The sequence below is a fragment of the Panthera leo genome, chromosome C1 (assembly GCF_018350215.1).
Source record: "Panthera leo isolate Ple1 chromosome C1, P.leo_Ple1_pat1.1, whole genome shotgun sequence".
Classification (NCBI taxonomy): domain Eukaryota; kingdom Metazoa; phylum Chordata; class Mammalia; order Carnivora; family Felidae; genus Panthera; species Panthera leo.
In genome coordinates this window covers 189254799-189269411 of record NC_056686.1, presented here as the reverse complement: position 1 = coordinate 189269411, position 14613 = coordinate 189254799, and the positions used below count along the sequence as shown (strand labels likewise).

Here is a 14613-nt window from a genome sequence, read left to right as displayed (position 1 = left end):
AAAAAAAACAGTAACATGCAGGTACAGTACACTGCCCAAAGTCACAAAGTGAGTAAATATCAGAATCAGGACTTGAACTCGGACAGGGTCTGTGATATTAACCACCACACTACATTTCCTGCCACCGACCTTAGACTAAGAGGTGAGGAGACCCATTTACACTTCAAGGAAAGGGAGTCCCACGATTAGTATCGTGTTTCAGAAAGATTAGTTGTGTCACATATACGACGAATCAAAGAACACTGGTATGTAGGTAGAGATACCTTTTAGAAATCACTGAAACTAACCAGGTAAAAGACATTACGCCCCTGTATGAAGACAGGGACTAGTAACTATGAATCAGTAACTCAGAAAGTTGTATAGGGTCAGAACAACATGACTTTTGCCTATTTATGTGTGGGGGTGATACAGCCGGCTTCAAGTTCCTAGATATTCCTCTTGCTGAGAGAGTCTAATTCCCCTCTCATTAAATTTAGGCTTTCTTACAGACTCGCCTGACCCCATAGATTGTGGCAGAAATAACTCTACATCCTAAGAAACCCTGAAGCTCCTTCCTGGCTCTCTTGCAAATGCTAGGAACCCTGAGTCACCTTGTAAATACAAATGCCCAGCTAAGAGGCTTTGTCAGAAAGCCCCAACAGTACATGCAGAGGGCACAGCTGGCCCCAGCCTTCCAGCTCTCTATGCCTGGGTGCCAGGCACGTGAATCCAGCCATCTTGGACCCTGCAGACCGGCCACCAGGTGAATATCACCAAGTGACCCCAGCTGACACCGCATGGAACAGAAGCACTCCCCTAGCCAAACTATAGCAAATACCCGACCCATAAGCCCACAAGGTACAATGATGTCGGTATGTTAAGACTGTGTATTTTAGAATGATTTCTTACACTGGACTAGGTCACTGGAACATGGCAGTGATTAAAGGAACCCTGAAATTCAACCATCTCTATTAAAATCACTGGCTGGTGTGCTCAACCCCTCACTTCCCTGAGTTAGAACCTGTGCACTGGCCCCAAGGACTGGTATTCTTAGCAAGTTCCACTACCCCAAGTGCTTCTTAGACTAAGGTTGGAGATTAGAATCAAAACCATCTACACAACAAAAATGGAGCCAAAAAGGCCAGTTCACCACAAAATGAGTGCTACATGAAAACTTACATCGTTACCCATCTTCCCTGGCTCACTCCACTGCCATCCTCTGCCCTGGCTGCCGTATGAAGCATCTTGGAAGCCTTTAAATCGGCCAAATCCTGAGCCCCAGCCCAAAGCAATTACTGGGAGCAGTGTTTAGGTGATTCTAATACGCAGCCAGGACTAAGAGCCTCTGGTTCACAGTTAACCATGAATACGTTATTGCTTTACAAGCAAAGAAAGTATAAAAACAAAAGCCTTCCTAGGTCTGGTTTGATTGCCCCAAACTGCAGAGATGACCTCCAGGTACCATCTGAGTAAAAGATAACATCAGAAAGAAGGGCAATGTCTCCTCCCAAGAAATCTAAAATGACTTGCGTGTGTATATCACTTCAGTCAAACATTTTTAAATATATGAAGTAAATGTTTTCAGTTTCTCAGCATGTTTCAGGAAAGAGTGAAAACATAGGAGTTTGAGGAGCAGACGTATATTTCTGCTTTCAACATCTCTATTGGAAAGACTGGATGTTAAACAGCTTTTCAAGGGAAAATTTCATTTTAAAGAAGTTTAGTATTTGCACTGGGCACTCACCACCACATAGATTGTATTTTCTTCTTGTGCTGATATTAAAACTTTTTTTTTTTTTCTGATATGAAGAATTCCGGAGTAAAATCTAAAGAATATTAATAGAGCTAAATACAAGATATCAAAATGACCTCCGCCCCTTTTGTAACAAAGCATTGTCCTTGTCCAATTCTCGGTGGTGAGGAAAAGCACTCAGGATGTCAAAGACACAAAGAATACACCTTTTTCTATAAAACAAATGCTCTGTCTCAACAGTGTTAATATTCAGAGATTAGAAAATGAGGTCAGTAATGACAAACGCAATCGTGTCACCCTCGTCAGCCGGTGCTATCACGTGTAAGTGGAAATAACCAAATAGTCTTCAATAAATATTGATTACTCATCCAGCAAACATACCTACTACGTGCCAGGTGGTAGCAGATCAGGCGAAAGGAAATCTCCCCAGGATTTACCCCAGAGAGGGCTGCCTGAACCTGACAAAATCATTCCAGTCTGTGCCCAGGTGAACTCCCCTGGAAAGGCGTGTCACTGTTTTCTGAAGGGGAAACTAAGGCAGAAAATGAACAAAGCTCTTTCACACCAACACGGAGTGCAACTCAAGGGCGGAAGTGTTTTTCCAACACTCCTGTTGGATTTTGCACTGCATTCTTCACATTCTTGGTGTGCCGAGTCCCCTTTGGAATTAGCCAAAAGCACTGGTGTGAGGAGTGAATCAGCGTAGTTTATAAGGCAGTTAGCAGGATGTACTTACCAGGCATTAAGGTTCTACATTTTTATAACAGATGGTTATTAGGACAATGAAAAATGCCTTGTGGCCTGATTTAAAGAAAAACACTGACGTTAGGAGGAGAAATTTTCAGTGTTTTCATTATCTGTTCTTGATGGTCCTTAGGGATCCAAACAGTTCACACAGACTTTGCAGATCGCTTTACTTCTCAGGCTTAATGTGCCCCAGCAGAGAAATTAACAAACAATAACCACCGAAATTCGTTTTAGGAGGATTTCTGAAGTAATACTGGTAAATTAATCAAGACCCACAAATTATTTCAACCACAGCTAAAACACTGTATTTCTAAAACAAAATGTGCCATTAGACAGCCAGATCCAGAAAAATCAAGAAAACTCTCAGAGGTTGACAGACAGCACATTTAATAAAATAGGAGTTACAAAGGCGTAAGAGGAAATTAACTCAAATGCCTCAGGTTATGTGATAAGGACTCAGTATTTTCAACTTTTCTGACTTTAAAGACTTTTCTGCTGCACTTCCTTGTTCCTGTGCTGAGCAAGAAGCTCTTTATTGACCACTTTAAAAGATAAATAAGTGAGCACAGAGCTATATAATTTAGAGAACTAAATAAGCTCTCCTTAGAGTTTCGGAGGATGCTATTAACCTAGCATCAGTAATAACTGTCCTCTTAACTGTTATTCTCATAAGTAGAGAGGGATTTATAACTATCCTGGCTCTATAGCTTGATTCAAAATATTTACTGAGCATCTGCTAAGAGTAAACCACAGCATTGGTCAACATGGCAATACAAAGTGTTATAAAGATAGCTCTTTACCATTCCCAATATAGCTGGGGAAACAGAATATAAAATCCAAATCACCAAAGGAGTGGTTGAGAGATGCTTTTTCAACTTCTAACTTTCATGTGATATGCCATCTTCTAACCAGAGTAAGAAGTTTAAAATTTCTGGGTTGTTGTTTTTTTAATCTTTGTATCTCACCTGCTCACACCAACTCTCAGCACAGAGATGTTCACACAACAAGAGCCCAAAAAGGATTGATTTCACTTGGTCTCCCTTTTGAATAGTTGGCTATATAGTGGCGAGAGTTGGCCCTAAAGTCTGTGCCAATGAGAAACAACCAGGCCACAAAGTGCAGATTAAAATCCAACATTATGACCTCAACTGACATTTTTACCATTCACAGGTCAGAAATGGTGTGTATACAACTAATTCTAACATTCTACCTTCCTTGGAACTCATTACCAGATTTTCGCAGTTTCTTTCTGCTACTATTTAAGGAAATTCTTAGGCAGGGTTTGTAGACAGGGAGTAGAACAGGAGATTGCAAACTAAGTCAAGATAAAGTGAGTATATCAGCTTGGAGGGGCGTACCTAAGATGGACAGAAAAAGCTTGTCCTACGAAGTTAACAATGAAACATCTGACCTTTGCATTACTTAGCAGATTTACAAAATGTTTCCACAAGCAAGATCTCATTCATTCTGTCCACATGACAAAATTTGTGTCCCCCTTGTACAAAACAGAACTGTAAGGCTGAAGGAGTAAACGTCAGGCGGCAGAGCTGAAGAACAAATCCAGATTGTGTACCAATGCTATTTGCTTAAGACCAGAAATAACTCACCCTCAAAGAGGGGATCAAAACAAATGATCTCCGGTTTGAGCCTCTCCCTGACCTAGAATTGCCGTATTAAAAAAAAAAAAAAAAAAAAAAAAAAAAAAAAAAAGGTAGCAACTGTATACCACCTCTAGTAGGGCCAGAAAGACAAATAGCTTAGATCAACTCAATTGTAATTAGCTAAACAAAGGACAAATCATCCATAAATTTCTAGAATTCCTTAAGAAGATACAGGTCATCCATGTGAATAATTTAGATGAAGTCTTGCCTTGGAACCACTCAGGATCACTTCCAGAACTTGTCTTTTAATCCTATGGTGACCGCAGAAAGAGGTAATTCTTCATCTCACTTTGAAAAATAGCATCCCTAGGATAATAGTGACAATCATTTTCAGCAAGTTTAGACCTAAATGAAGCAGCTCCTGAGCTGCTTAAGTTTTACATTATGATTTGTTCTTGTAAGAGGAGATCTCTATATTAAAGCGCTGGTTCCTGATTTGCAAAGGAATTCATCTGGAGGAGACTATTTATTGAAAAAAAAAATCGTTCACATGTAAGAATTCAAAATTCATATCACATATCATAATCATTCTTCAATTAATCAAATTTGATGAGGAATTCTAATAACGTTTCACTGTTAAGTTTTTTATATATTAAAAAACAATATAGCAATCACCATCTAATGTGTAAGACCTAACCACTGCACAGATGATGTTCTAAATTTGAACTTGAAAGGAAAACCCATCAGCGTGCCTGCTTGATTTCTTTAATCTATTCATGTAGGTTAATTACCTGACACTCATTAAGATGACTCTGAGCTTCTTTAAATTTCTGACCATATTAACCTCTCCAACTAATCCTTATTAGAAAAATATTAAAGAGTGTTCATTGCTATTACAAATTGAATTTGAAATGATGAAACAATTATCAAATAAATGGAGTAGAAAACGAGGTTATATGCATGAGAAGATTCAATGCATCAAATATTTTACCTCCATTATTATAAAATAAAGGTCTTAAGGTCTATATCCAGGAAATGTGCTTAAAGATCAGTCCTTGAAAGAAATCTCTCCACTCCACTCTTAGTCTACCTATGGGGGGACAAACAAAAACTTCAAGTTCGTTATTAACAGAATTATTCAGGAAAAAAAATCTTATTTTTTTATGTTATTTTAAACCAAACAATTGGACAAAAAGATTCAACTATCTAGCTCAGTAAGTCTATATAAAACAATCACTTAATATTATGAGTCTCACATACCCTTTCATTCATTTTGCAAATAAAATGGTGCAGACCTATAAAGTACGGGTCAACATCACAAAAGCATGAACTATGAATGGGTGTTACTTCTAAAGACTGAAAACTCATCACTTCAGTTCTAGGACAAAAAAGAAAATACAAAGACATTTCCTCTACAGACAAATTTCATTTAAAAGTTGCCCTATGCCCTTCATCAGACAATGTACCATACTCCGCATGTTTTTTCTTTAAGATATTATGGATAGTGTTAGCAGTGATATTTTGTAAATGTTCACTTAAGCTATACTAGAACTACGAGGCAAAAGAGCTACAAAAGTCTATATTCAGGCAACCGAGTGAAGCAAATGGGAGAATTAGGAGAAGGAACTTAAGGGAAAAGGAGGGGAAAATTGCAAGGCATATTTCAAGGGATTAAAATCCTTAATATAGAAAGAGTTCTCCCAAAAAGTGTCTATTGTCCATTTTTTTCTTTCAAACTATAAATAGCAACAGCCAAAGGCAAAACACACACAGCAGAAATTAACTCCATTAGTACTGTTTTTTTTTTTTCAAAGATTTTTTTTAAGTAATCTCTATACCCAACATGGGGCTCAAACCCACAAACCTTGAAATCAAGAGTCACATGCTCTACCGAGTGGGCCAGCCAGGTACCCCAGTACTGCTTTCTTAAATGGCAAAATGTTCACCCCTTCATATTAACAAAAGTGAAAAAAGGTGGCATTCTCAAGCATGGTTGTAATCAGAACTCATCGGATTTCTTACTAAAGTCTGTAGGAAGACTGTACCAAAGTTTCACAAACATACACATCTATTGATTCAGGAGTTCCAATTTAAGGAATCAATCTAAGGAAATAACGATGGCTATTCAAAAAATTTGAGAGACAGATGTTCACAACAGCACTGTTCATCACTGTGAAAAATCTAACAACCTGAATATCCAACAATGGTATACTGCTGAAATAATGTGTGATATATGCATACAGTGTAATATTATGTGAACACACATATGCACACATACACATTTTTTTAAATATGAAATTTATTGTCAAATTGGTTTCCATACAACACCCAGTGCTCAACCCAACAGGTGCCCTCCTCAATACACATCACCCACCCTCCCCTCCCTCCCACCCCCCATCAACCCTCAGTTTGTTCTGTTTTTTGTTTTTGTTTTTTTGTTGTTGTTGTTGTCCTCAGTTTTTAAGAGTCTCTTATGTTCTGGCTCCCTCCCTCTCTAACCTTTTTTTTTTTTTTCCTTCCCCTACCCCATGGTCTTCTGTTAAGTTTCTCAGGATCTACATAAGAGTGAAAACGTATGGTATCTGTCTTTCTCTGTATGACTTATTTCACTTAGCATAACACTCTCCAGTTCCATCCACATTGCTACAAAAGGCCCTATTTCATTCTTTCTCATTGCCATGTAGTATTCCATTGTGTATATAAACCACAATTTATCCATTCATCAGTTGATGGACATTTAGGCTCTTTCCATAATTTGGCTATTGTTGAGAGTGCTGCTATAAACATTGAGGTACAAGTGCCCCTATGCATCATCACTCCTGTATCCCTTGGGTCAATTCCTGGCCGTGCTATTACCAGGTCATAGGGTATATCTATTTTCTTAATTTTTTGAGGAACCTCCACACTGTTTTCCAGAGTGGCTGCACCAGTTTGCATTCCCACCAACAGTGCAAGAGGGTTCCCGTTTCTCCACATCCTCACCAGCATCTATAGTCTCCTGAGTTGTTCATTCTAGCCACTCTGACTGGAGTGAGGGGGTATCTGAGTGTGGTTTTGATTTGTATTTCCCTGATGAGGAGTGACGTTGAGAATCTTCACGTGCCTGTTGGCCATCTGGATGTCTTCTTTAGAGAAGTGTCTATTCATGTTTTCTGCCTATTTCTTCCCTGGATTATTTGTTTTTCGGGTGTGGAGTTTGGTGAGCTCTTTATAGATTTTGGATACTAGCCCTTTGTCCGATATGTCATTTGCAAATATCTTTTCCCATTCCGTTGGTTGCCTTTTAGTTTTGTTGATTGTTTCCTTTGCAGTGCAGAAGCTTTTTATCTTGATGAGGTCCCAATAGCTCATTTTTGCTTTTAATTCCCTTGCCTTTGGGGATGTGTCAAGTAAGAAATTGCTGCGGCTGAGGTCAGAGAGGTTTTTTCCTGCTTTCTCCTCTAGGGTTTTGATGGTTTCCTGTCTCACATTCAGGTCCTTTATCCATTTCGAATTTATTTTTGTGAATGGTGTGAGAAAGTGGTCTAGTTTCATCCATCTGCATGTTGCTGTCCAGTTCTCCCAGCACCATTTGTTAAAGAGACTGTCTTTTTTCCATTGGATGTTCTTTCCTGCTTTGTCAAAGATGAGTTGGCCATCCGTTTGTGGGTCTAGTTCTGGGGTTTCTATTCTATTCCATTGGTCTATGTGTCTGTTTTTGTGCCAATACCATGCTGTCTTGATGATGACAGCTTTGTAGTAGAGGCTAAAGTCTGGGACTGTGATGCCTCCCGCTTTGGTCTTCTTCTTCAATATTACTTTGGCTATTCAGGGTCTTTTGCGGTTCCATACAAATTTTAGGAGTGCTTGTTCTAGCTTCGAGAAGAATGCTGGTGTAATTTTGATTGGGATTGTATTCAATGCGTAGACAGCTTTGGGTAGTATTGACATTTTAACACAGACACATTTTTAATTTACCTCTTATACAAGTTCTGTGTGCCAGGTACTAGCACACAGGTACTAGCACACACTCCTAGCATTTTACAAATGTTAATTCATTTATTCCTCATAACAACTCCATTCTATGGGCATTATCATTATCCTCGTGCCAGAGATGAGACAATTAATGCAGGAGGCTAAATACCATTCCCCAAGTTACACAGCTAGTAAGGAGAAGAGCTGAAATTTGAAGTCAGGCAATCTGGCTCCATAGGACATACACAGCCACATAGAAACATATTATCTCTTATAGTGGGATTATAAGACTATAAATAGAATGGTACATTTTATGTATCTATATTTTTTTAATTTTCCAACTTGATCATGTATTATTCTTACAAGAAGAAATTTGTTTTAATGCACAAATAGAGTAACTCAGGAAATAGGGAAGGATAAGAAATGTGAAGTCCAAATCATCAAGATAGACATGGGAGTGGAGTCTTCAAAAACAGAACTAACGGAATGAATATAAGACAAAAGCAGGAGGCCCAGATCTGAGCTTAATTTTTTATCTGGTCGTCTTAATTGGTCAATGTCAAATACTATGGGAAAGCTATTCATTTGAAGCTCTATTTCCCAAAGGCTCTTATTATACATAACAGTAATTATTCTGTGGGACACTAATAGATAGGAAGGCACCACAATCACATGGTTTTATACACCGGATTAAACAAAGGTAAAAAAATGATTCCTTTGCCGCAAAATATATTCAAATCTTCAGTGACTCTACCAGAGACTAACATTTCCCAACTTATTTGTCCGTGAAATTATTTTCCAAAGATCTCTTCCTAATACCAAGGCTGTATGAAGCCCACTCTGGAAAAACCTGGATTGGAATATGTCCACTCATTCATTCCAACAATTACCAAGTGCGTATAACGCGGCAGGCTCTCCTACGCACAGCGATGCAAGCTGCCGACAGGGAAGACCAGTTCTAGGCCCAGCTCACCACTCACCGGCCCTTGTAAGACTGTTTACTCAGAGTAGAAGAGGGTCAATATCACCTGTTCCCCTGCTCTAACAAATGTAATGAGTTTGCAAAGCACATTCCCACATGTTAGCAGTATAATCCTATGCAAACAACTACCTCCTCTCCACTCTCCAGGGCTAGGTTGCCATCACTGATACGTCACCATTTCCAACACCTTGGCTGGAGAGACAGGTGGGATTAAAAAGAATAGTTTCAGGGGAACTCTGACCAACAAATACAAAGGCATCCACACCCGGAGACTTTGAAGGGGCTGCACCAATTAGTGAGAACTCATCCGTGGGAACCTCTTATTTATCAGAGAGGCATCATTGGTTCAGATCTCTGCCACAAAAAAACCTACCTCAGCCCCTGGCACTTGAGAAAAATTATTCTGTTCTCATCAAGGAGTTGTGGAGGCACTACACAGTAGCGTGGAATAGGGTCCTCTTCACAGATCCCGAGCACCACCAAAATCAAGCCAATGAATTAGGCAGGTTAATTTCCCATACCCAATTCTCCAGCCAGCTTAATTCCTTAAAAGCCTGAAATTGCTGCCTTTACACACATATAAATATAAGCCACAAATACAAATGTTCTCTGCAATTGTATTTCTTGCTAAGCTTCGCTTACTCAAAAGATTATTTGGAGGGTGTTCCGTGTTTTTGTACGTGCTGAGGGTTTTTTGCAACTAACACTCTGTACGCTTTTCCACCAAACAAACCTCTAATCCTCTAAAGCCAGCAAATGGCAGACCCCTTTATGAGCACCAGGATTCATCCTTGAACATGGAAGTCAAATAACCATTCTATTGTCTTTTTGCTAAACTACTCAAAAAATAGGTATGTGTCACCCATTCTTTGTTTCCAGACTGGCAAAATAAAAGGGATCTAAAAAGCTACTTGGAAAATAATGTCCCATAAGGTTCCATTACCACCCAGGAAGCCCTGCTCCAAGACTCTCAGCATCCCTACAAAGGCAAAACAAGTAGGAACAAAAGACACATAAAAAGAATAAAAGATGGTTGATGATTTAAAGGGCTGGGTGATAAATACACGATTGCAAAGTGTTTCACAATAAAGTTTTTTTTTTTAATAAAAAAGAAGGAAACAATGGCCATTAGACAACAAAAACCAAGGATATTATATTCCTTTATCTGACTTAATAATTCTAAATGGATTTATGAAACGCATTCTCTATCAAAAACCATCACAAGACTCCCAGTGCTATATTGTTTTTATTTGTCATTATATGCAGTAGACAGAGCTCCATGGCAAGAGAATACATGTTCTTACAGCGCCTAGCACCACAGCACCTGCAAATAATCAGTTGCAAAAAAAAAAAAAAAAAAAGGTTTGCTGAATGAATGAATACAATCCCATTTCCTTGTTTCACTGGAGAATTCAAACTGACCCCATAGCACAGCAGTCTCGTCTCCCCTCAAAATCAAATTCTGAGTCTCAATTTTGGCCAGGTCTCCAATTATTACAAAACATAAGACAAAAGTCAAACCAAATGAAACACTGGAAATGAAACACTGGAAATATACCCTCGTTGTATCCATTTGACTTGTATCCACAAGACATAAGGTCTTGTGACTCTCAGAAACTTAGTTTCCTTAGCCCCAAAATGATGAAAAGAACTTACAAAAGGACTCTTTTTATTTGGATAAAATATATAAATGTCCCACCACTTAATATGTGGCAATAATGCTTGGTTTTCTGTAAACTGTTTCTTCCTGCCCAGCTTCTTCCTTCCATGCCCCTTCATTCCCCACCACAGATATTCTACAAACACAGGCAGTAACCAGCATTAAGGGAAGGGGAGCAACAGACAAACCAACCATGGTCTTGAACACACCATCCCCTATGGTGACCATCCTTGCCCAAACCCTCAGACTCCATCTCAGTGTTTCACCTTCTCAATGCTTGGCCTCATCATGAGATCCACCATTAATGATTCAGAAAGAGAAGAATTCCCACAGTCAGTAAGAAGGAAGCTGGGGATGAAACAGAAACAGGCTAGACACTGCTCTTCTTTGGAGACTGGAGAGAGAGAAACTATCTTCTTGGTATCTCAGGCAGGCATCCTGAGTGAACTTTCCTCCCGAGACAAAGAAACATCCATATCACAAAGATACACCAAGGGTCAAACAGGACTTTCTGAACTGATGCAGCATCTGAGCACCCTGTGTCACTTGCAAACAACTCCAGGAAATTTCTAAAGGAAGCCCTTTCTAGAAGATAGACTCATGACCCTAAAGAACAGACATTTCTCTAGCCAAGCCACTGCAAGCAACACTCAGATTTTTGCACTTAAATACAATGACAGTGGAAAAAAAATGAATGAAGGCAACTGATCAAACCACCTCACAGACACCATCCTAGCTCCGGTCTCTATCTTCCTTTAACTCTGTGCTATCTACACGGCAGGGTTTGAGTTTTGTTTTGTTTTGTTTTCCTTTATGCTGTATTTTCTGACTTTTTCTCCAATTGTGCGTCATTTTTGTAGGTCAGAGAATAAACCAGCAGATCTACCTAAAAGAGAGACAAACATTATGTTCCGCTAGGAAACACGACGATAAAATTCAGTGGGGAAAGGAAAGAGGTCATGGGAAACTGAAAAGTTGCAGTAGCACCTCAGCACTGGGATCCACAGCAGGGCTTCTGGGGTCCCGTGGCTTGGGGACAATCTGGCTCCACCACTAGGTAGATGTTTGATACTGGGAAAAAAAAAATGACTTACCCCTTGCTTATCCACTTATAAGATGGACATAAGAGTACTTACTCAGGGGCACCTGGGTGGCTCAGTCAGTTAAGTGTCCAACTTTCGGTATCAGCTCAGGTCGTGATCTCATGGTTCATGGGTTCAAGCCCCACATCGGGCTTCACACTGATAGCGAGGAGCCTGCTTGGGATTCTCTCTCCTTCTCTCTCTCTCTCAAAATAAATAAATAAACTTAAAAAAAAAAAAAAAGGAAGCGTACTTATTCAAAGGATGCCTCTTAAATCTGTGTGAGGGCTCAGTACATGTGTTTCGAACACAGCAAGTTCTCCACACGGTCATTACTGTCACATTCTCCGGGTTCCTTCCACCATCCTACTCAGAGTGGTGACCATCCTAATTCTTTGCCATCACTGTGAAAATTTATATAGGGAAACTCTACAGAGAGGAGTTATGCTTTGTATGTTTTTCATCATGCTAGGTAGATGGCATTATAGATGCTGCATTTATAGAAATGCACCAGAAGAGCAAAACGATGATTTTTGTGAGTAATGTATACAGACTTGAGAGACGTCAATCTTCCAGCACTAGCATTTGACCTCATCCCCATGTGGTAATGAGGATAACTTCTCTTTACCCCATATCTGTTTTTACTTTAGTTCCTTGATCTTTCATTCCTTCATCTCCTTTGCATTTATTCAGTTCTGGAATTTTGTTTCAGGAGGCAAGTGTGATAGGCCACTTTGTGACATCTTAGAGTGACATAAGCACTTAATATTGGTCCTTATGACAGAGTTTTGGATTTGAAGGAGCAGTCAGGGCACCACTGATGAGTTCCTCAGTGAAGTTTTCATTCAGTAAGGTCATTTTCACACCAAAATACTTAGATGCCACCAGTAAAGTGTTACAGTGTGCTGGTCATGGGCAGCAAATCATGGTTGTGGGTAGAAGTCATTTCTGATTCGTGAGTTGTCTGGCAAATGAGATCACTCCCTCTGCTAAATATTCACCTAGAAAAATTAAATCAAACCAAATAATGTCCCTCAGTAGATGAACGGATAAACAAAATGTAGTAAATCTATACATGAGAATATCATTCAACTACAAAAGAGAATGAGTACTGACACGTGCTACAACACGGACAAACCTGGAAAATATTACGCCAGGTCAAAGAAGCTAATTACAAAGGACCACATATTGGTTCTTGATTCCACTCATATGAAATGCCCAGAGTAGGCAAATCTACAGAAACAGAAAGTAGACTAGGGGTTTGCCAATGGCTGAGGGGATTAGGGAATGATGGCTAAGAGGAGTTGGGTTTGTTTGGGGGGGTAATGAAAATATTCTAAAATTCTAGCAATAGATGCACAATTCTGCAGATACACTAAAAGGCAATGAACTGTGCATTATAAATGTGTGAACTGTATGGTATGTAAATTATATCTCCATAAAGCTGTTATAAAAGAAAAACGGGGCATAAATCATGAAACAAGTATATAAAAATTTAAAACATCAAAAATATCCTATGAAGTTAAAAGTGGAAGAGCTGATTATTTGAGTTAATCTTATTTTCATCACTTATTTCATCAAAGAACTGTTATTAAAATAACAGATTTTCGGGGCACCTGGGTGACTCAATCAGTTAAGCGTGTGACTTCAGCTCAGGTCATGATCATAATCTCACAGTTGGTCAGTTCAAGCCTGGTATAGGCTCTCTTGAAGCTCAGAGCTTGGAGCCTGTTTTGGGTTCTACGTCTCCCTCTCTCTGACCTTCCCCTGCTCTCTCTCTCTCACTCTCTCGCTCTCTCTCTCTCAAAATTAAATAAACATTAAAAAAATTTTTTTTTAAACAACAGACTTTCAAGGGAGGTTTTCCTGTGTTTTTTTCCATGAAGAACAAAAACTACCAAAAAACACATCTTTTATTACAATTCATTAAAAAATGGATGAGACATGCTGTTTTTCTTCCACTAGGTCATAAAAATATCAGACTTAACTCAATGTATGGGTTTCCAGGGAAAAGGAGAGCCACCTTTCTACTCCCTGCTGAGAATGTGAGTCAACCAAGCATTTTAAGAAGGGAAGGAAAAATAAGATAAAAACAGAGAGGGAGGCAAACCACAAGAGACTCATCAATACAGAGAACAAACTAAGGGTTGCTGGAGGGGTGTTGGGTGGAGGGATGGGCTGAATGGGTGATGGGCATTAAGGAGGGCACTTGTTGGGATGAGTACTGGGTGTTATAGCTGAGTGACGAATCACTAAATTCCACTCCTGAAACCATTATTACACTATATGTTAACTTAGATTTAAATAAAATTCTTAAAAATAAATAAGTAAGTAAGTAAGTAAAAAGTACTCCAGCTTTCTAAAATGGCCATGGTTGGTCCCCTCAGACCCTTGGCCTCCAGCCATCTCCTATATTGCCTTTGCTGCAGAGGTCACTGAGGGGTCGCCAGTTTCTCTCTTGCCACCCCGACAGGTCTGTATTTCAACCATACCTAAATGACAATTGTCTGCCTTACTTGCTTTTCAGATCACAAAACTGCTGCATGAGTAGAAAAAAAACGATACCCAAATTATCCATCCAGGAGACTCTTATCAAATATGTATAATTTTAAGAGACAATTTTAGCACACTAAAAGGTAGAATAACACTCTATAGTAATTCTGCATTATGCTTTCATAATAAAACACATCGTTACAGATAAACATATCATTTTTAATTCATCTTGCACAGTGGGAACTCCAAGAAATTAATGACGGGCCAAGTAAGAAGTTGGGGAAATTTTATCCAAATCCTACATGCTTCTTCGTGATACTTCTTCTCTCATCCAGATGCAGTTATAAAATTAAAATTCAGGA

The 14613-nt window shown here is 39.2% G+C and overlaps 1 protein-coding gene across 1 annotated transcript in view; it reads right to left on the bottom strand.

The window, feature by feature from the left end:
- The window catches only part of PARD3B (par-3 family cell polarity regulator beta), a 1004169-nt gene that overhangs the window by 939098 nt on the left and 50458 nt on the right, over positions 1-14613 (bottom strand). The window lies entirely within an intron of this gene.